The sequence below is a fragment of the Canis lupus genome, chromosome 12 (assembly GCF_048164855.1).
Source record: "Canis lupus baileyi chromosome 12, mCanLup2.hap1, whole genome shotgun sequence".
In the NCBI taxonomy this organism is placed as follows: domain Eukaryota; kingdom Metazoa; phylum Chordata; class Mammalia; order Carnivora; family Canidae; genus Canis; species Canis lupus.
The window spans coordinates 40,497,153-40,519,388 of NC_132849.1; the positions used below are offsets into that span (position 1 = coordinate 40,497,153).

Consider the following 22,236-nt stretch of genomic DNA (forward strand, 5'->3'; position numbering starts at 1 on the left):
CCTTGGACTGGATAATTTCAAAGTCCCTGTCTTCTATCTCACAGATTCTTTTTTATGCTTGATCCATTCTTCTGTTGATGCTTTCTATTGCACTTTTATATCATTCATTGTATTCTTTTGCTCCAGAATTTCTGTTTGATCCTCTTCTGTGATTTCCATTTTTTAATTAAACTTTTCATTTTGTTTGTTTGTTGTTTTCCTGATATTGTTGAATTGGCTTTCTGTGTTTGATTGTAGATCACTGAGTTTCCTTAAAATAGCTCTTTTGAGTCCTTTATCAGGTAAATCATAAATCTCTGTCTTTGGGCTAGGTTACGGGAATATTATTTTGATCCTTCGGTGGTATCATGTAACCTTGAGTTTTCATGTTCCTGGAAATTTTGCATTGCTGCCTTTATATTTGAAGTAGCCTTCATTTCCTCCAGTCTTCACTAACTTCTCCAAGACATCCAAACCCTTCCTTCCTTCCTTTCTTCCTTCCTTTTCTTCTTTCTTTCTTTCTTTCTTTCTTTCTTTCTTTCTTTCTTTCTTTCTTTCTTTCTTTCTTTCTTTCTTTCTTTCTTCTTTCTTTCTTTCTTTCTTTCTTTCTTTCTTTCTTTCTTTCTTTCCTTTTTTCCTTCTTTCTTTTCTTCATTAGTGTCCTAGAACTTCTCCTCTGGAAACCTGGACTTCCACAAAGACCATCTTGTCAGTGGGTGATTGTCTAAGACAGTTGTTTTCCAGATTTCCAGGGCTTCCCAGATGGCAGCTGAGAGGGACTAGAGCCAGTTCATGAGCCACTGCAGGTATCACAGCTAGGACCAAGATCTGTAAGCATGTTACATAATGCAAGGTGGCAAGACTCTTCTCAATGTTCTTGGTGTATGGTGCTGGATCCCATAGCTCCCACAAGGCCATCTTTGTCCCTGGATAGATACTGAATTATTTTTGTTTGGAGGGGGGACAAAAATGAGGGACATCTTATTCCACCATGGTGCCTTATAGCCTTCAATTAGTGTTCTCTAAAACAAAGTTCTCTTTCACAGACTCTCCATTTAATGGGTTATACACATATGGACAACCCTAAACACCTAGGATCATCACAAAGAAGATAATCTAACAGTCAGAAAAGGATTACCTGCATGTTAATCAGTGCTATATCTTAATACCTGCATATTTGTCTCCCAAGGACCCAACGAAATTTAAAAAAAAAACACATTTTTTGTTAAGTTGTAGAAAGTGAACATTGCACATTAAGAGATCTGCAAGCTTCTTGCATGCAAATTCAGTCTAGCAAAATCTTACCTAATCTTATAAAAAAATAAAATTAAATTAAGGACACCTGGGTGGCTCAGTGGTTGAACATCTGCCTTTGGCTCAGGGTGTGATCCTGGGTCCAGGGATCGAGTCCCACATCAGACTCCCTATGGAGAGCCTGCTTCTCCCTCTGCCTATGTCTCTGCCTCTCTCTGTGTCTCTCATGAATAAATAAATACAATCTTTAAAAATAAAATGAGATAAAACCAAATATAATAAAATAAAAAAGAAATGATTAAGAATTGAAAAGTAGTTTCTCTCAAAAAAGTTTAAATCAATAGATCACAGCTTTTTGAGTTGTGCTTACACTCACTTCCTCACTTTTTTTTAACAAAAGAAAATTATTGATATGAAACCTTTGAGAAGTTTCATTCCACATGAAATTTTGAAACTAAGAGAAACTCCTTTCATCCTATAGTCCATAGCCAACTTTACCCCAGTATCAACCAGGAAAAAGCATACCTTTAAATTATATAGGTTCCTGAGGGGTCAAGATCAACCTGTTTGTAGGCCCTAGTGTAGTCAATATGGTTAATTGAGGTGGGATTTTTTTTTACCTAAACAATGAACCAGCCTTAAAAAGAAATACATCTTTATTGTTTACATAAGTATTTCTCAGAAATGAGGTGTGGCTTTCATGATCTTATTTGCATAGTGAGATTGATCTTGTGACAGATTTTCACTTTTGATAGTGAATTTCTTGAGAAAGAGCATTTTATTTCTTTATAATTCTTTGTATAACATGTAGCTTGGAAAATGAAACACTGTATTTATTAACTAGAGAAGAGGAAGTGGAGAACAGGGTAGAGAAGGGAAGGTCCAGGTTATAGTATTTGATGACATATCCCAGAGGTAAAATGACCTTGGAGGGGAAAGATTGGCAGAGGTCATGAACTCCTGTGAGGTATGAACTGGAATGAGCTTCTGGATTCTGGAGTCTAAGGTTTCTTAGATATATTCCTTCAGATCCCTCTGAGGTGCTTTAGGGGCCTCACATCTAAGGTGGGGCACAAGGGGTAAAACTTATTGAAGCCCAAATACATAAAAATAAATTCAGTAATTCCATGAGAACAGCGCACGCGCATGTGTGTATGTGTATGTGTGTGTGTGATAAAATTCACTACAAGTAAAATCATATTGTATTTGTTGCTTTGTAACTGGCTTATTTCATTTAGCGTAATGTCTCAAAAGCTCATCCATGTTGTAGCATGTATCAGAATTTCCTTCCTTTTAAAGACCAAATAATATTATGTTATGTGTATATACCACATTTTTAAGATCCATTCATTCATCATAGGACATTTGGATTACTTCCAAATGTTCTTTTTTTATATACGATAGCCACTGGAATGAGTGTGAAATGGCATCCCATTATGGTTTTGATTTGAGTTTCCCTGATGACTAATGATGTTGAATATTTTTCTTGTGCTTCTTAGCCATTAATATATCTTCTTTGGAGAATAGCTATTCAAGTCTCTTGCCCACTTTTTAAACAGAGCAACTCATTTTTAAAAAAATATATTAATTTTTATTTATTTGAGCTTCCAATTAAAATTTGAAGAAATAGTTCCACTGATTCTTTTAAGAAAAAGTATATTCAGAAAGACTAATCTATCCCATCTTCCCTTATAAAGACAAGGGCTCTTCAGTTGAGTTCAGATGTCAACTTTCAGAGCTGTGCTTTGCCTTACACGTAGATTAGTGCCTTATACACTTCCATAAAGACCATCTCTCCAAATAAGGTCACATTCTGAGGTACCGGGGGCTAGGATTCTAACATACATTATTCTGGAGCAGATAATTCAAGTCACAACACATTCCAACAGCCTACAGTTGCAGAATGTTGCCCTTGATTCAGATGGAAGTCACTCCAGGCTCATCATTAACCAGCCTCTCTGGGGTTCAACCTCTCCCTGTAATGGGTAGGACAAGGTGACCTTAAGACCATCTTTCAGCTCTAAAATCTCTCTTCCCCCTTCATCGACACCTACCCGCTTGATATCCATTTCCCATGTGCCTGGAACTCTGCTAAGGATTCTCTCAATGATCAGTTAAACATTTGAAAAACACTTGAAACCAGTGACATGACACCTGTCTCCAACAGTCCCAAGGCTTACAGTTGCCACATGAACTGGGGAGACTTTGGGCCCTGAGGCTCCAACCCCAGACTTTGGGCCTTGAGGCCTGTCTCAAAGATGGCATCAAAGGCTCTTGGTCTCATTATGAGAAAGAATTCAAAAACAGACAAGCACAGTGGGTGAGCAGTACAAGCCAGAAAGTTTATTAATGCAAAAGTACACTCTTGTGATGTGAGAGTGGGTGAGTCTTGAGGGGGTGGGGAAAGAGAGAGAATGAAAGAAGGTGAGAGAGAGAGAGAGGCCCATGTGCACTGAGATTCGGGTTTCTATATGGTTTCTATAAAAGTATTGACAGTTATTAACAACAAGGTGGAGAATTCATTGCTTGTGGTGGAGATTTCTTGGAATCAGGGTTTCATGCTTTTCCTTCTTTATTTGGTCAGGGGTCAGGTGTCATGGTACCTACCATCTTGGGCCTGTCTGGTTTCTTATGGCTTTGTTTTCGAGTGAGCAGGACAGGCCTCTGACTTCCTCAATAACTGGCCATGTTTTCCTCTTTGCTGGTCTCCAGGTATCCTTGCAGTGGGCCATCAGAGAGGGAGTATACTTTGAGGACAGATGGGACTTAGCAGAACCCATCTAAGCTCAGTTTCCACCATCTTGGGACTCTATATTTCTCATTTCCTCACACATCTGGAATACCAGCCTTCTCACCTCAGCCCTGGAGCCATGACAGTCCCAGTCTCACCAGGGGAGCTGTTCATGTGGAACTATAAATGTTGTCCTTGGTGACAAAATTATCCAGTGAGGGTGGGGAAATGCACCCACACAGCAGGCAACCTGCAACTGACAACAAGTCTCCCACAAAACACCCAGCAGCCAAGCTCCCAAGTGCTTATTAGCATCAATATCTGCTTTGCTAACATCTCCTCACACAGACCTCTTGAGCCCTAGAAAAATGAGATGGACATTTAGGTTTGCAACCTCCTTATAGACACAGAGTCATCCATAGGAGAAACTGGTAGGAAACATTGGCACGTGCCTTCCCCCTGGTGGGAGCACATGATCCATTTTCTTTTTCCTTTTCTTTCTCCACCCACTGCTCCTCATGGAAAAAAAAATTTAAACTACGGAAACATGTGAAAAAAAAAAAAGGGCATGAATATAATGAACCACAGTCTTACCATACAGAGGCAGTTATTGTGACATCTTGACATTTTTGCTTCCAGAATTTTCCTCAACCATTGTAAAACATAGTTGAAATCATATTGAATGTATTATTTTCAGTCCCATTTCTCATTCATTTGATAGTCTCACAGCATTTTGATAAGTTGATTATAGTCAGCTTCATAACGATTGTCATTTGGGAGACTGGCAACCCACTGACGAAGCAGAAATTCAGCGTGAGTCAGTTCTTTAGCCCCATTGGTGGTTGCCTTTCACGTTGACTTTGAGATTTCTTCAGACCCAGGGGGGCATCTTGTTTACCATTACAATACTCCCCTCAGATTTCAATGCCTCCTGCCAGGCCATAGATTAAAGAAAAACTGGGCAAGGCTCTAGGTGGTACTCCAGTGAGAAAAGAAGGGATCTGAGCATTGAGCAAGTCTGAGTCCAAGCATGTGGTAACCATCCCCCTGGAAACAGCACCAGTGTTTTCTCAGTATCTTAGCTACCAGGACAAGCAGCATGAACTGGGGACAAGTCTTGTCTTAAGTGTCCTATGGAGTCAGAGATGGCAAGAGACAGCTCAGGTGGGCAAGGCCCAGCTCACACAAACTCCACTGCCCCAGATACTGCCCACCCATTGCATTTAGTACTTAGTGAATCTACAAGGTATTCAGACCCATTGCAAAGACAAATTAATGGAGGCCTGAAGATCTTAATGACTTGCCTAAATTAAGTAAGGGGCCAAGCTGGGATTCTAATTCAAATCCAGAGGTTTTTACATGATAACCAAGTTGCCTCTTGAGGTCCCTGAGAAGCTTCCTTCCTCAAGCAAAGCAATAAGATATTCATTTCTACTGAAAAATCTTCTCTCAAAAAATAAAGCCCCCAAGTATAGTCAGTAGAGTGGGCAACGTGGTATTACAGGTAGGTCCTGGTTCAGGACTGGGACATGCAATGTCCCGACTTGATCTGCTGGCATATTGACAGCTGGTGGTCCTGCCAAGTAGGGAGACTCCAGGCATTGCCTTGAATTGTCCTTGACGGAAGAGTCACTCCATCCGAGGGCATGCTGCCTCCCCAAAGACAGCCTGTACTCAGTTACTTGTCCATGTTGGAGATTTTAAAGGCTTGCCCTCATGCCTCAGAGTGGAACAATTCTGAAGATTCTAGAAGAGTCTAGACCAGCCATGGGGGGCTGCTGAGACCTTTGTTGCAACAGCCTCTACCCGGGTCCTTCTGCCTACTACCTCCCTCTTCGTTGTCTCACAGGCACCCATCCCACCAACACTCCCCAGTACATCTGCACATAATTTCCTTCTCAGAGTCTGTTTCTCAGGGATCTTGCCCTAAGACCTTAGACCATTAGTCACTTGCATGCGATGAATGAAGGGGGTATAGAAATACACATTTTCCTTCCATGACTCCTGAAAATTAGCATACTCCCCCTGTGCCACACTGAGGGGAGAGGGTCTTCTCTGCAAGAGAGGGCGGGGGTGGGGGAGCACTCTGAGAAACAGTAGGCTGGGTGGGGTGGCAGAGCTGGGGCCTTTCAGCAGCCAGAGGGATGGTATGTGCACTGAACAATTGGAAATGCCCCTACCTGTGAGGGAGACAGGAGGGAGGGACCCAGGAGGTAAGAAAGAGATTAAACCCATGGTTTTCAATCCAGGCTGCACATTAGAATGGCTCAATGATCTTTTTAAATATATTACTACCAGGAGCACCCTCATTCAACCCCGAGTGTCTGACTTGACTGATCTGGGGGAGGGTATTTTTTTTTAAATCTTCCTAGGTGATTCTAATGTACAGCCAGGATTGAGAATCATTTGGTGAACAGAGGTGGGCAGGCACGGAAGGCTAATAAGTGCCCGTAAAATCTACTCTACAAGTTTACTCTGACCACTGGTAGAAGGGCCCTGACTTTCCACTACAGATCCCCTCCAGGGCCCCCTGGCATGCTCACAGAAGGCAACCCTACCTCTTAACCCTATAAGGGCCCTCCAACCCTCTGGCAGCACCAGGGTCTTGGCCCATGTGTGCATGTGGGGAGGGGGTTACCTTTTCTGAGCAGGGGGCCAGCAGCAACCAGAGCTACTACAGGGATTTGTCCCCAAAGCACTCTCCTGGGATGCCTGCTTACCCATGGATTCTCGTGCCCTACCCCAAATTTCCTAAATGGAAATCTCAACATTTTGTAACAACCCTCTCCCCCAGTGAATCTTACGTATATAACTTTGAGAACCACAGCAGAGGGCTCACTGCCAAAGAGCTTTCTCTCATACACCAGTTCACTGGTGTGACAGTTTTGTTTTCTATGCAGGAAAGGAGGTCTCCCCAACTCCTTCCTAGCACACACTTGGGTAGAAGTCAGTTCAGGTTCCCCAGTGAGCAGATGAGCTTGCTGGTGAGTATCTGAGTATCTGAGCAGAGCATGAGAATGTGAGAGCAGGTTCTTTCGAGTTAGTTTTTTCCTTTTAGCAGATTATTTTGAGTTAGTTTTTTGAGATAGTAAACATCGCTACATGGCTCGTGAATTGTCCCAAATATTTTTTTCCCGTTGTGCAATTGAATTGACAGTTTTGCATAATAAAAGGTTAACATGATGAACAAAGAAGAAATGAATAAAGCTTGATTGTTCAGACACAGAATTTGCAACGGAGCACACTGTACTTATCGTCATGCTCCATCCATTGTCGGATGATCGTCCTCTCCAGATGTAAGTATGGCCCTAGCATGGATAAAAATAGATATTAATAGGCTTGTACACAACCTCCCAGTAGCATTGCCTTATCAAGGAGGCACAACTATTTCTTTGACCTCCTCTTGGCTTTCTGTAATCATTAACTGGCATATCTCTGTATTGCTCATCCACAGTTAATACTTGGCAGTTTTCACTTCCTCGTTTCATTACTTTGTGATGGCACCAGAATTCAGATTAATGACATTATTTTGATTGTCTTTCATAGTGTGTCGGTGGGCAGTTGGCAGCCCTGTAAAGGACCCCACGGGGACCCTCGGCTGCTTCAGGCCCCACGGTCTCCACTTTCTCCTTTCTCTTAAGGCCCCTGCCTAATTTGCTCTTTCCTTCTGGGGATTCACTTATCTGTGCTGTTGTAGTATTTTTGTCACACCCAAGATTGGCTTAGATGGAGACAGCCTCTTCAGGATGTCCCTTTCTTTCGCACCCCTCAAAATGAGCTTAGGCATACTTTTTAATTAGTTTTATTGTTCATCATGCTGGGGGACAGATGGAGAAACCCAGAAATCCACAGGAAAAAGCTGCACTGGATCTTGACCCTGCCAAGATCATTTTCTTCCTTCCTTTTTTTTTTTTTTTTAGAATTTTATTTATTCATTCATGAGAGACACACAGAGAGAAGCAGAGACATAGGCAGAGGGAGAAGCAGGCTCCCTACTGAGCAGGGAGCCTGATGCAGGACTCAATCCCAGGACCCGGGGAGCACGACCTGAGCCAAAAGCAGATGCTCAACTACTGAGCCACCCAGGTGCCCCTCCAAGATCATTTCGTAGAGGGTCTCAGGGAGTCTCTCCCATCATGAGGCACTGAGGATCTCTTTTCAAGGCAATTGATTCAAAACTCAGGGGTCTCACCAGAACCCAATGTGAATTTGGGGATATAGATCTAGTGGTTTCTCAGACCCTGCAAGAACCTGCTTGTCGATCCTTTGTTCTGGGCATCTCCTCTCTTCCTCTTCAAGGTCTGCTGACCCACAGAGAGCAGCCACTGGCAGGGTCTATGTGACATGATGGTGGAGGCCTGGGTGGGCCTCGGGACACTGCGGCCATCATGGGTCCTGAAGGCAGGCCTGACTCAGTGGAAGAGGAGGTGGGTCCCAGGTGGGGACCAGGGGGCTGCATCTCAGAGCAGATGTGAACTGCCCCAGGTGGGAAGAATGTGAGGGGCATGGCACACTTCCTTCTGACCTGGAGTATGATAGGCTGGAGAATTATGAGTAGAGAGCACCCAGTTTATAGCCCTGGGCTGGATTTCTCTGGAAAACACAAATCCCTGGGAGTTGGCGTCCAAAGAATACATATGGATGAAGAGAGAGAACATCAAAGAACCAGCAAAGCCCCAAAAGGAAATGCCCTTTGGATCTGAAACAAGCCTTCTTCCCAGAGTCCCCCACGTTCATCCACAGAGACTTGTCTCCTAGTCCCAAGAATGCTCCTTTGGGAGATGGTTCCCTTTTCAACCCAATACCCCCAAGTCTTGCTCTGAGGCAATAGTAGTTGCTTCCAAGGGGAAAACAAAAATATTTGATGATATGAGAGAAGACAAAATCATCATCAGTAAGCAGGGAAACCCTCAGTGTTTTTAGGCACTGTCTCATGATACACTTAGGTGGGCAGAGCCTTCTGAAGCATTTGCACAGTGTATTTTTCTGGAACTATGGCTTTCAAACATTTTTGATTGCATACCCTATTAGTAAAGTCATTTTGAGCCCGCACCACAAATAGATGTCTATTTATTCATTAATTATATTCATGCGATAGTGTGTTTATTGCTGACTGTATTTACAGTGAAAGTTTCAGCAGAATATGTCCCCTGGGGTGCAGGCGTTCTGTTAAATAAATATGAGGGAGATGGGGCAAGCCTCATAACTCTCATATCACAGTCCACCATGACTCAGAGGAGAAGGGCCTGGCCCAAGGCAGAGAGCTAGGAATTGTGGAAGTGGGATTAAAGCCCACTTCCAATCATTGAGGGACCCCTCCCCATCCACCTGGCTGCCGCCCAGGGGTGCAGTCCCAGCCACACTTGGCAAGCGCTCCAATTCTTCCTTCTGTGGTCCAAACCCATCTTTTCCTCACCATCACAGGATGAGGATGGATCCAGTCACATCAGTGTCTGGTGCTTTCTACATTTTTTTCTTGCTTTCCCTATTTTATCATTCTCACCTGTAACACAGGTGAGCTGTGCTATCGGGGTTCTCATCTCTTTATTCCCCAATCTATTAAGCAGCAGGGATGTGGACCTTGCCCCAGGCTCACCAAGCCCAGGGGTTAATGAGGTCTGCAACCTATTTGTAGAAAGAAAGTGCCCTTTCCAGCAGAAGACCCATGTGAGGTGACTTACTCTGAGTGGCCCCTCTTGATGTGCAACACATGGCAGCCGCACGTTGCACTCACTGGGTGAGCCTGTTTCAAGAGGGCTTCTGTAGAGACTCGGATAACCCATTCCTGTTGCCCCACATAAAACAAAGGCACTGACATACCTGGAAACAATGGGGAAAAAAACCACACCCAAGGCAGCCAAGAAATTGGCTGCTCAGTGGGGGGCTCCAAGAGGTTAGCTGGAATTAGGAGGGGACAGAGAAAACCTTGCAGGTGAACACAACATCCTCTCTCCAGGAGGCCCTGAGACCTGGTCCAGGAGTCACTGTTTAACTAAGGTGGGGCACTCCCAGGTGAGCCCATATAAGGAGGAGCCTGAGGGAAGGAAGAGGCACAGACTCTGCCAACGCTGCTAGCCTGCTGCGTTTCCTCCAGAGACTGCTACCCTCCTCTGCCCCCGCCGTTCTCCATCCTGCAGAGTGCTGCTGCTGAGCGTGTAGGACCTGGCCAGCCCTAACCTGGACCACTGACATCAGATACACCCATCTAGGAAACAGGTAGGATGGGAGCGGTGACCTCCCGGGGCTTTGGACCAAAGTAGTGGTCCAAACTTCAGTGAGCATATGCATTTCTCCCAGAAGGTGTCTTAATTATGTCCATTCTGAGTCTCCCCACCAGAGATGTGTGTTCGGTAGCTCCAAAAACCTGATACTTCTGGTGCAAATGGTCCAAGGTTAGGCTCTAAGGAAAACTAGGGCAAAGGATGAACCGACTCCCTAAGAGATCATCATCTAAGCTTGGCATATGTCCTCTAACATTAAGTCACCTTTGATTTTGTGTGCGAAGGGCTACATGGACTGTAAGGGACACTCTGTTGGAATGAATCCTGTCTCCTTGTTCACCCATGTTCAATTTCTGACACGGTGTATAGGTTTAATATTTGCAGAAGGAAGGAATGGGGCCCAGGCCTTGCCTTTTGTTTTCAGATGATCTAGCTTGATAATAACAAGAACAAAGTTGGAAAATCTGGATTGACCACAAGACTGATTCCCCCTTCAGAGATTGAGATGGTTTCCGTTACCCTTACGCTACCTCACTGTCGGTGCCTATGCCTCTGTGGCTGTTCAGGTCAGGTCGTCTTTGAGATGGGATTCTGTTCCTAGGGAGCTAGAGTGCTAGCTGTTTTGCTTGAACCCAAGCTAACCAGAGTAGAATAAGTGCAGACCTTTTCCCTCTGTGGATACAGTTGGGTTATGACCTGCTAACTGCCCTGCTGGTCCCTGGACAGAAACAGAACTTTGCTGACTCCCATGTGTCATCAATGGGGTAGTGACTCAGTCTCTCTTGAATTGTCCCAGCTGGACCTAAACCTGTGTTGTTGTTTTTTTTGGGGTTTTTTTTGTTTGTTTTGTTTTTTCCTGTGGGTGATAGCTTCAAGAGGATCCAATACTTAGCACATTGGGTAATGAGAACATAATTCGCCAAAGGTATTTGTGCCACCGGTATTTGTGCTTCCCACTCTCTACCTCCTGCCTAGGCCCTCTCCACCCCAGAGTCCTTATATGCACATTTGCATATAAAGGCTCTGATGTTACAAGCACCCTAACTCCACCTGCAGGACCATCTTCTCCCCTCAAATGTAGCTCAGGACTGTTAACAGAAATCAGCTCTTCTTTGCTAGGATGTCCTAGCCCAGTGGACACCTCTTAGAAAATGTGCCGGCAAGAACACTCAAGGAACATGGTTCTGCTTTTGTTCTGACATTCCTAGAGATGTTCAATCTAGCCTCAATAACAAGAATAGAGAAGAGGAGGCAACCTCCTTTAAAGGGCATAAGCCTGAAGGTCATCATTGCTTCTACTTATTATCACTTGTATTTACTGTGTTCCAGTGCAGCCCAGTACCTAACTATAACAGCTGATTGAAATAAACCAGGGTTATCCCCTTTATTCAAGTTGACCCATGAAAAAACTCAAGTGGCCCTGTGAGAGGTATTACAGGAATAAAACTCTGTGACCCCTCAGAACAGCTCTTCTTGGTCTTCTCTTGGATCAGGCAGCAAAGGGAAGATTGCCAGAAAAGGCTTCCAAAGTAGAAATCCAAATGTCAACCACCACACACTGGCCATCTCCTCTTCCATACATGCCTAGATTTGAAAGATTGCATTAAAACGTACTCTAAGATTTAGGGGAAGAGGTGTAAGCCCCAGGCTCTCCTCAGTGGAGGTCAGCAGTGTCGGAGTGAAGGAGAAAGCAGGCATCTTCACCAATATTGCCTCCCCCACCCAAACACAGTTCCCTTCTTGCATTTTCATGCAAGTTAGGTTGGCAGTGATGGTGATGAGAGGGTGATGTCAAGTATCTATGGACAAGATAGAAATTTATGGAACCAACCAGATTTAAGGGCCTAACGTTCTCCAGATCCTATTCAGGGGAGGTTCCTAACAAGACAGGAATAGTATTGCCAAGGTCCCTGGAAACAATGCAACCCTGCAAACCTGATTCTGTCAAGTGACCTCCATTTGAGACTCCTGATCTCTAAGATTGAAAGGTAAAATAAACTAATTTAAGCTGGAAGAAAAAAAATAAATAAATAAAGGCTCTGAGAAGGGCCCAACCAAAGAAACTGGTCCAGCAGAATCGGCCAGCACTTCCCATACCCAAAGCTGGGCTGGAAGCACTGCTTTGGGCCCTCGCCCTCCTGGGTTCCGTCTGGCTTGTCTTGATCCCTAAATTATCAGGGAACTCCTCTACCATGTACTGCTTTTTGCTTTGCACTAACCGTTTTGAATTTAAAAAGACTGTGATATGGTGGAGGCTGTGCATGCTCACCAGTCTGCAAAGCTGGGTCCCGCAATAAACAACCAGGAAAGCTTGACCGAACCTTATTTCCTCATTTTAATAATTAAGATAGTTGAACAAGGTGATCCTGGAGGGGCCTTCCAGGCCCTGTGAACTGTGCAGCTGAGCGTCATCTCCTGCTCAGAGACCCTCTATTTAGCTAATACACAAATGCAGGTAGGTCTTCAGGAGCTGGTGTAGGGGTGTGGCAATGAAGGCTGGGCCCACTGCTGCCCCTTCTGCTGGAGTCATAGGGAAGATGCCAACAGTGTCCTGTACTGAGGTAGTGACCCAGGATGGGCTGCCTCTGAGTCCTTGGGCTCTGAGATTGACATTCTCATTCTGCCAAAAGAGCCACAAGGGACCTTTGGTTCGTTTCTCTCTGAAGTGATGGTCCCTCTGGCAGTTCTCTGCCTTCTGCTCCCTGGTCAGCCCTGCTGTGCCCACCTCCCGTACCTGTGTATCAGGTCAGGCCTGACCAGGAGGACCTCCTGGAGCTCAGGGGACTGAGCCAGGCCCCATCACCGCCTGGGGACCACAGGCCCTGAGGGGTGTATCTCCATCAGAAGTGACCACACACCTGCCTTCAGGAGACGCAGCCAGTGACCCACACCTGGATCAGTACTGGGCACAGGAGAGGTCACAGGAATCTTTCCTCGATTCTCCTTGCCAAACATCAGGTCTTGTCCCCAGTCAAATCCTTACCGGTGTGGCTGCCAACCAGCTAAGCTACATCATTCGGCTCCATCTCCAAACTCCCCAGCATCCCTTCAGGAAATAAAGGTAAGAAACTTTTAGATGGCATTGGCTGGGGGAGAAACTCGGGGCAGAGGCATTCAGGATGTGCTGGCTCCCAGGACTCTGGACTGCCGGCCACCGTGGGCACATTCCTTCAACTCTGGGGCCATCCTGATCCAACACTGCTGTCTCCCCATGATGCTGCCTGCAACTCTGTCTTCTTGTGACCACGTCACTCTCTCCAGATGGGCACAAGCCTCCCCGTGGCTCCCGCAGGGCCTTGCCTGTTCTGGCACAGAGCCGAGGCAGCAGGAAGGAGGGAGGCTTCCTGGGGTGGCATCTCCTCCTGGCTTCAGCTAAGGCTCCGTGGGTGCAGTCACTCCCTCTCCTGTCTGCTCTTCCCACAGGGCCTCTTCACACCCCTCACAGGCACGCTCCTAGATCCTCCGCTCCTCTTTTTCCCACCTCCTCTGCCTAACCCCAGCCCCTCCAGTGTTCTGGCCTTCTTGGATTTTTTAAGGGGGGAGGTGAGAAAACGTGAAAGGAGGATTGTGGGAACTCTCAGAAGCCTAAGCCCCCCTCAGCCTGCTTTTCTCTGCTTCACTCACCTTCTCACACACACATACACACACCTCTTCTAACTTCATCACACACAGACATTCTAAGTTCATTTTCTTTCACAGTGCTCTTTGACCTATTTAATTCAGAAACTCGTTTCAAAAGACTTCCTCTCCCACCAACCCATGCCCCGTCCACATCCACCTGGGTGGAACCTTGGTTTCAGAAAATGCTCAGAGCAAGCAGGTTGACCTGGGCTTTCTTGGGACACACCATTGCCGTAAGTTCTGGAGCTGGTTGGCAAAGGGAGTCTCTCCCTTAGAGTGGTTGACTGCTGGTGCCACTGACCCTCTGTCTCCACCCCTGCCACCCCCACACCACATGGGGAGCGGCCGTTGGTAGAGCCAGGACCGGGCTCCCAGTCCCACACTCTCCCGCACTGCCCCTGTGGCCTCCACAGGCCTGAGATGCCCAGAAATGCCAGATGCACACTGGGAGGCCCGAGCTCCAACTGCTGTGGCCGGAGCAGTGGCCTGGATCTTACCCTATGGACCCGCGTCGCAGGAGGGGACTGTAGAGCAGGCCCAGGGGGTCTCTGCCATTGGATGCCTGAGGGCTCACGTCTGCGGGGTGAGAAAGCCAGCGGTGTGTGGGCTCCGATTCAGCACCACAGGATGCTGGGCTTGCATGAGAACTTTCCGTAGTGGGTTTTGTCCTTCCTGGCAGCTTGGCCTCATTGCTTTCCCACTTGTCCTCAGGATCCCCAACAACCCACCGGCTGTCTCGGTCCCCTGCCCTTCTCCCTATGTTTCTGTCTCATCTGTTTTCTTTACTTCATCTGCCTCTGCTGAAAGTCTAAGACCAAGAAAAAATTATTTAAGAATAAATTGATTATCTAAATGTGGTATCAACTTTCAAAGAACTTTAGGAAAGCGAAAAGGCCCTACACCCAGGGAACACAGGGCCAGCCTACACACCCTCTCTGATTCATGCCTCTAGGCCATGAGCACTCGAGCCTGGGCTCCCTGGGGAGGGTGGGTCAGAAATAGCAGCTCTGAAGACCTAGATTACACATGACAGGCCCCAATGTCCTAACCCCCGCCTCCCCCCCCCCCCCCCCTTCTTAAGAAGGAGCTGGAATGTGCTAAGTAGAAAGTGTATCTTCTCTTTATGAATAGGAAAAACAAAAACAAAAACAACCCATGCCCTGAAATCCCAAGATCATACCAAATATTACACAGTGTTTCTGGGGCACAGATAGAACCTAGAATGAACACTCAGCCTTGTCCTCTGAATATATTGCCAATATACTCAGGAACTTTCTAGGCTTCCTCTGTGATTAAATGACACATATCAGAGATCTTTGGGAATGGGAAAGAGGGTCTTTTCATGCAAAGGCAAGTTTCACTTTTTAAAAAAGATTTTATTTGAGAGAGATGGAAAGCATGAGCAAGGGCAGAGGGAGAAGCAGGCTTCCCACTGAGCAGGGAGCCCAACATGGGGCTTGATCCCAGGACCCTGGGACTATGACCTGAGCTGAAGGCAGACTCCTAACCGACTGAGCCACCCAGGCACCCCACAAGTTTCATTTATTTATGTCTGCACATGGTGAACCCAATTTAACTGAAAGAAATAATAGATCAGTAGGTTCCTATTTCATTGTCTGCCCAGCGGTATTGGTTAGGGTGCATTAGAACCCACATTATCTGCTCCAGAAATATAGAACATTGCAGTGAAAAGCACCAACCTTCTGAGAGTTCTAAAGGGGGAACAGGCAAGAGGAAGGGTACAGCATGCCTCAGCGGAGCGGTACAGACTCCCCTCTGCCCGGCATGCAGATCATTTTGCTACCCTGCAGGGTCTCCTATGAGGGACCCATTGGCTGAGGTCTTGAGCAACCTGAGACCCCAGGTCCTGGAAGTGGCTGGAAGAGGCTGGGTCCACACAGTGAGGGCACCAGGGAGCAAGGAGGATGGGGCTTCACTATCTGGGGGCCACAGAGAGTGGTTTTGGCTTTCTGCCTCCCCCCTGCCGGGCCACCCATCTCCTAGGCCATCAGCCCTGATGCTGAACCTGAGTCCCTGGGGGGCAGGCAGTGGGTGGTTCTGTTTGGAACATTTACTCCTCTGCTGCCTGTTCCAGGGCTGGGAGCTTTGAAAATCTGAAGCCATGCTAGAGCCTTCTTTCTTTTCTTTTTCTTTTCTTTCTTTCTTTTTTTTTTTTTTTTTTAAGATTTTATTTATTTATTCGAGAAACAGAGAGAGAGGCAGAGACACAGGCAGAGGTAGAAGCAGGCTCCATGCAGGAAGCCTGACATGGGACTCGATTCCTGGTCTCCAGGATCACACCCTGGGCTGAAGGCGGCGCTAAACCGCTGAGCCACTCGGGCTGCCCTAGAGCCTTCTTTCATTTCTCTGGCTCCCATGGCCCTCGGTGGGTTAGAGATGACCTCAGACCTCTCAGTCCTAATGAAACAGAAGAGAAGATGCCTCTTGGCAGGGGACAGTGACATGACCTTCTTGCAGGCCAGATTGCCAGCCTCAAAGCGGAGGGCTGGACGGGAGTCTCTGCCAAGGGCTGGCCAGACTTGACTTCTTTGACTGTAAGCCTCAGTTTCTCCTACTGGATAGTGAGCCCACAGACTCCTCCTCTGAGACCTACCTTTCTAGGGGCCGCACATCCCTCTCATGGCTTTCAGGCCACAAAGGCCAGAAACTCACTGAGATGATTCTGAAGTGGGGGAAGCACAGGTCTAGGTGTTAACTTCCTTTCTAAAATATAAAGTTTGTGCTCCTTTTCACCTTGACCCCACCTCATACTACGTCTCTTGAGAGATAGTCTTGTGCCTTCCCAGCTCATAGGTGATTTGTATATGTACAAAATTCCCCTTCTTTCTCTTTTTCTCTCTACCTCTCCCCCTCTAACTCCTTCTCTTCCCCTTGCTCTATCTCCCCACTGCCTTCATCTCTCCCTCTCCTCCTCTCCTCCTTCCTCCTCCTTCCTCCCCCTCTTCCTCTCCATACTCACCTGCCTCTCCCTCCATTCCCCCTTCTCTCTCTCTCCAAAGCCCTGAGGTGTGCCTAGGTGTCATATAGCTGCAAGTGGTTTGCACGGGGCTTTTTTCCGCCAGAGAGCAGTTAAGTGCCTTATTTTCTCCACTCGGGTGGCTAAATTATTCTCAATGTGTTAAACAGTGTAATTAAACACATACACACGCGAGTGCGCCGGGCCCCTTCCCCCACCCTCCTTCCTTGCTCCTTGTCAGCAGAGAGAGTGTCAGCCCCAGCCTTCAAGCTCTGTTAGTTTTAATTTGAGTTGTGGAATTAGTAATGGGTTTTGCTGGAACACTGTTGTGGGAAATAGATCGCTCCTCGTGCAGGGTTTGGGCACCATTTCAAATGAGTATTTGTTAAAGGGAAAACCATCCCTTGTCATGTTCTGCTACATTACATCAGATTTATTTCCATTGTTCTGAAAAACACCAGCCAGGAGAGAGCTGTGTGCATCACTCCTGGGCAGGGAACAATTGAACTCGGGCTTCCTGTTTCTTAGCTCATTGAAAACAAAATGCGAACAGAATCACCCTTTGTTGCTGGGACTTGCTAAGCTCCTCCTGGAGGCGCAGACCCCAGGGTAGGCAAGTGGGGCACCTGTCTCTGTGAAGCCTGTGGAGCTGCGGGCTGGTCCTGTCAGTACCACCGGCCCAAAGTGGATGGTTTGGTGGCAAAGCCTGGATGTGGAGGAAGAACAGTTGAGAGAACCCCAGCAAGTGAAAATTGAAAGGATCTGCCCAGTGCAAGGATTCTTCTGCGCAACCCCTTCCCCCACCTGCCCTTTAAAGGTTATTCAACCTCGGCTTGACCATCACCACTAAAGAGCGCACATGGTCATTTGTGACATTAGCAGATCTTCGGCGCTATCCGATAAGGCGTCCACTGGCATGGGTAGATATTTACATTTAAATGTAAATTAATTAAAATAAAATTTAAAATTCAGTTCCATAGTTGCACTTGGCTGTATTTCCAGCGCTCAATAGCCACATGTGCTAGGCTTCTGGGTACCACTCTGGGGATCTGGCGAGATCTACTGTTGGAAGTCCAAGATGCAGCTGGCCAATGCCTGGCATGCCCATCACCTGTTACAGTGCCCTCGCCCCTGGGTTCAGGTTCATGGCTAGGGCAGTGGGCACCTGGGGAGATGCTGACACGCTGATCATCAGGAGACCTACCACATAGCTTTTATTACATCCCATGCCAAGCCCTTGATAAAAAATCATGTTGCTTAATATCCATGTAGTGCTCTGAGGCTGATTACCACCACCTCCAGCCCATTTTTTTTGTAAGGAAAGGAGGCTCAGATAGTAAGAGCATTGCTCAAGATAAGTCAGTCTCTAAGCAACATCTAAAGTCAAACTTAAGTTTAAAGTTTCAAACTGATTCCACATGCTCTTGACCACCATCCTATGATGTTGACGTCATCTTCTTTCTTTGTTCTTCTTTCTTCTTTTTCTTCTTTCTTTCTTCTCTCTTCTCTTCTTTCTTTCTTCTTCCTTCTTCCTCTTCCTCCTTCTTCCTCCTCCTTTTAATAAAGGGCCCAGACAGAGCCCAGTTTTCTGAACAGGAACATAACCCTGGGAGGTCAGAGAAGCAGCAAGAGGGAGCCAGACTGTGGGACCAGGATGGCTAAATCCCTGTTCTCTCAGATCAGGATTATTCTGGAGCACTGGGAACAGGACTTCTGGGCTGGGTCTGACAGTCACTGTAAGTCCCTTGGTCTGTCTTTCTCCCAGGAAATGTTTCTAGATTTCCAACTTCTCAGGAGGTGGTCTCTAGATTCCATATGTGTTTAGTTGCTGGCATTTTTGTATCATTAGAAAACCCCACCTTTTCCAGGTGGATGTAACTGCTTACCAGAAAACCTTGCTTGCAAGCAAAGGGCTCCGTCCTGGCTGGGTGCCCTGTGCTACCCTAACACCCTGCTTTGGCTACCACTGAGGGTGCTGATGTGCTGCTTGAAATGTGGCCCCCAGAACTGAACACAGTGGATTGGACGTCTGCCAGTGGTCAAGAGCAGCTTCGTAGGAGGCCAAGATCTACCCGGTGTCTCTAGCAGCACCTCCCTGCCGTGGCAACTGCTCAGAGTGGGCACATCTTTCACCATGTTGTCTCATTTACGATAGGAAGCCAAATAAGCCCTACAAAGTCTTTTCAAAATGAAAGTGAGCCAAGGCAAATCTCACTCACTGTTTACTTGCACAGTTAACTTTTAAATGAGAAGACAGATTTGCAGTTTCCTTGGGTAACTTCCATCCTCTCGGTTTTGAGGTCCTTTAGAATTTTAATTGTGCCATCTGCTTGGATAATTGTTCTTCCTTTATATCATTAAAAATGATGAAAAAGTTGAAAAGTATCTTCATTTTCATTTCAACATCTTCATCCAGGATCAAGATAAAAAAAAAATGTTAAGCAGGACAGGACAAGGGAGAGTTCTGCGACTATTATGGCACGGTGATTTTGAGATAATCCAAAATTATTCATCCATAATCTCTAGCTCAAACTGTGAATTCTGTGTCCTCTCCTGTACTACACCACACAGTATTTCTGTGCTATACAATACTATAGCGTACAACCTACCCAGTCTTGCAGTCTAGTCTGATTTTGCCATCCTATATATAGGAAATAAGGGGAAATTTTATCAAATACTGTTCTTAAAAAATCGAGGTATGTTCTATATGTATCTTAACACACATGACCACATCTATGTGGCATTCTTCTCCTCTAAAGTAGGAACTTTTTTTGAAAAGTAAAAAAGAAAAAGAGAAAGAAAGCTTAGTAATTGATTTTGATAAGGCTGTATTTGCTTCTAGAAACCCGAGTATCATTTCCTAAGTGTTCAAAGTGTTTCTTTGTAAGTCCACTTCAGAATGCTGCTGTGAATATCCTACTTCTTAAAAATATTATTATAGAGTTATAAACAGTTTTTAAATCAGTGCTTTGGGGAGGAATGATTGTTAATTACAAATAAATTTCCTGTTTTATTTATTTATTTATTTATTTATTTATAAGATTTTATTTATTCATGAGAGACACACATAGAGAGGCAGAGACACAGGCAGAGGGAGAAGCAGGCTCCATGCAGGGAGCCTGATGTGGGACTCGATCCCAGGACCCTAGGATCACACCCTGGCCCAAAGGCAGGTGCTAAACCGCTGAGCCACCCAGGCTGTCCAAACTTCCTTGTTTTAAAAAGAGAATCCCTCCCAAAGTTTCTTATATTATGTTCCCAAATGCATTAACATTTGGCTCAATTTATAAAAATTAAACTTCCAAACAAATAATCATAACACATTTCTATTTGCGTGAGAATATCTATGTTCATCAAAAGATACTGTAAATGAAATAAAAAGATAAGCCACCAAGTAGGAAAGGATATTTGCAATACATATGACTAACAAAAGATGACTATCCAGAGTAAATAAAGATTTCCTACAAATCAATAAGAAAAAGACAACGTGATAGACAAATGGGCATAAGATATGGATATTCATTTCACACAAGAGGGAATATGAATGAAGAATAAACATACTGAAAGATGCTCAGTCTTACCAGTAATCAGGGAAACATAAATTAAGACTGCAAGGAGTTGGCATTTCACTCCCACCAGATGGGTTCAAATGAGAAGCTCGCCAGTAACAAGTGCTAGTGAGGAGAAAGAGTGATGGGAACTCTTATACATTGCTGGTGAGATTATAAATTGGTACAACCTTGGGAAATAATTTGGTATATTTAGTGAAGTTGAATATATGCATAGACTAAACAAATTCCACTCAGTGGTCCTACCACTTCACGTACATACCAAAAGTATATGAAAGCTTCAGTTGCCATCTCCCTATCAACACTTAATATGGTCAGCATTTAAAATTTTAGCCTCTCTAATGGGTGGGTGGTGATTACTTCGTGTAGTAATAATTTGCATTTCACTAATGACTTAAAATGTAAAGCATTTTTTCACGTTGGTAATTGCCTGTTTTTTGGGTAAATTGTTCATATCTTTTGACCATTTTTAATGGGTTCTTTTTCTCTTATTGATTTAAAAGAGTTCTTTATTCGAAATACAAGTCATTTCCCTGTTTTTTGTGTAATTTGCATTTTTGTTTTCTTCATGGTGTCTTTCATGTTTTGGATGAAGTCTAATTGATCCATTTTTTTTTTTTCCTTGTAAGGCTCATATTTTTGCATTCTGTCAAAGACACATTTTCCTACCCTTAAGTTTGCAAACATTTTTCCTATGTCTTCCTCTATGCAAGTATTTTCTTCTGTTTTCTTCTAAAAGTGTTATAATTTTAAGCTTTATTTTTAGGTTTGTGGTTGTTTTGACTTGATTTCTGTATATGGTATGAAGTAAGGGTCCACATTTTTTTGTTGTTGTTGTTTTGTACTTTTTTCCATATAAAATTGATCCAGAATCCTTTTTTGAAAGACGTTTTTATCTCCATTGAATCATCTTGGAAACTTTGTCAAAAATTAATTGACCATTTATGTTGTGGTTGGTTTCTGGATTCTCCATTCTGCACCATTGTTATGATTGTCTATCTTTTTGTCAGTTGAAGTCAGCTGGCTAAGTGTCCTTTAATGTTTTTTTTTTTTTTTTTTTAAGATTTTATTTATTCATGAGAGATGCAGAGAGAGAAAGAGAGAGAGAGAGAGAGGCAGAGGGAGAAGCAGGATCCCTGCAGGAGCCCAATGTGGGACTTGATCCTGGACCCCGGAATCATGCTCTGAGCCAAAGGCAGATGCTCAACCACTGAGCCACCCAGGTGTTCCTTTTTTTTTTTTTTTTTTTTTTTTACAGTAGGGTCCACACACAGCATGGAGCCCAATGCATGGCCTGAGCCCACGTCCATAAGATCAAGACCTGAGCCAAGATCAGGAATAGGATGCTTAAATGACTGAGCCATCCATCTTTTAAAGAAGACCCCAATGTCTTCTTTAAAAAAAATTATTTGGTTATTCTAGTTCCCTTGTGTTCAAGTATAAATTTTGGAATAAGCTTGTCAATTTCTTTAAAAATGAAAAGACATTCTAAAATTTTAGTTGGGATTGTATTGAATCTGTAGATACATTTGGAGATACTGAGTTTTCCAATTAATTTAGGTCATCTTTAATTTTTCTCAGCAATGATTTGTAGTTTTTGATGTTAATTTTTTCAGCAATGATTTGTAGTTTTTGATGTAGAGAGCTTGGATGTCTTTAGTTAGATGTTTTCCCCAAGTATTTGTAATGGAATGCTATTGTTTTCCTATTGTTTGCTGCTAGTTTATGATAATAAAACTGATTTTTTAAATATTAACCTTGTATTGCTAATTTGATCATTAATTCTAGACTTATTTTCTTATAAACTGTCTAGGAGCTCCAGTACAATGTTAAATAAAAGTGGCGATAATGAACACTAAAAAAAGGTGACAATGGGCATTCTTG

The 22,236-nt window shown here is 44.7% G+C and overlaps 1 protein-coding gene across 3 annotated transcripts in view; it reads left to right on the forward strand.

Moving 5' to 3' along the window:
• The first annotated feature begins 10,029 nt into the window (after window positions 1–10,029).
• CAPN13 (calpain 13) overlaps window positions 10,030–22,236 on the forward strand; it is a 78,436-nt gene continuing 66,229 nt past the window's right edge. For all 3 annotated transcript variants that reach the window (XM_072770628.1, XM_072770629.1, XM_072770630.1), the window contains exon 1: window positions 10,030–10,180. The gene's annotated coding sequence lies outside the window, so the exon portion shown is untranslated. The remainder of the gene's footprint in view (window positions 10,181–22,236) is intronic.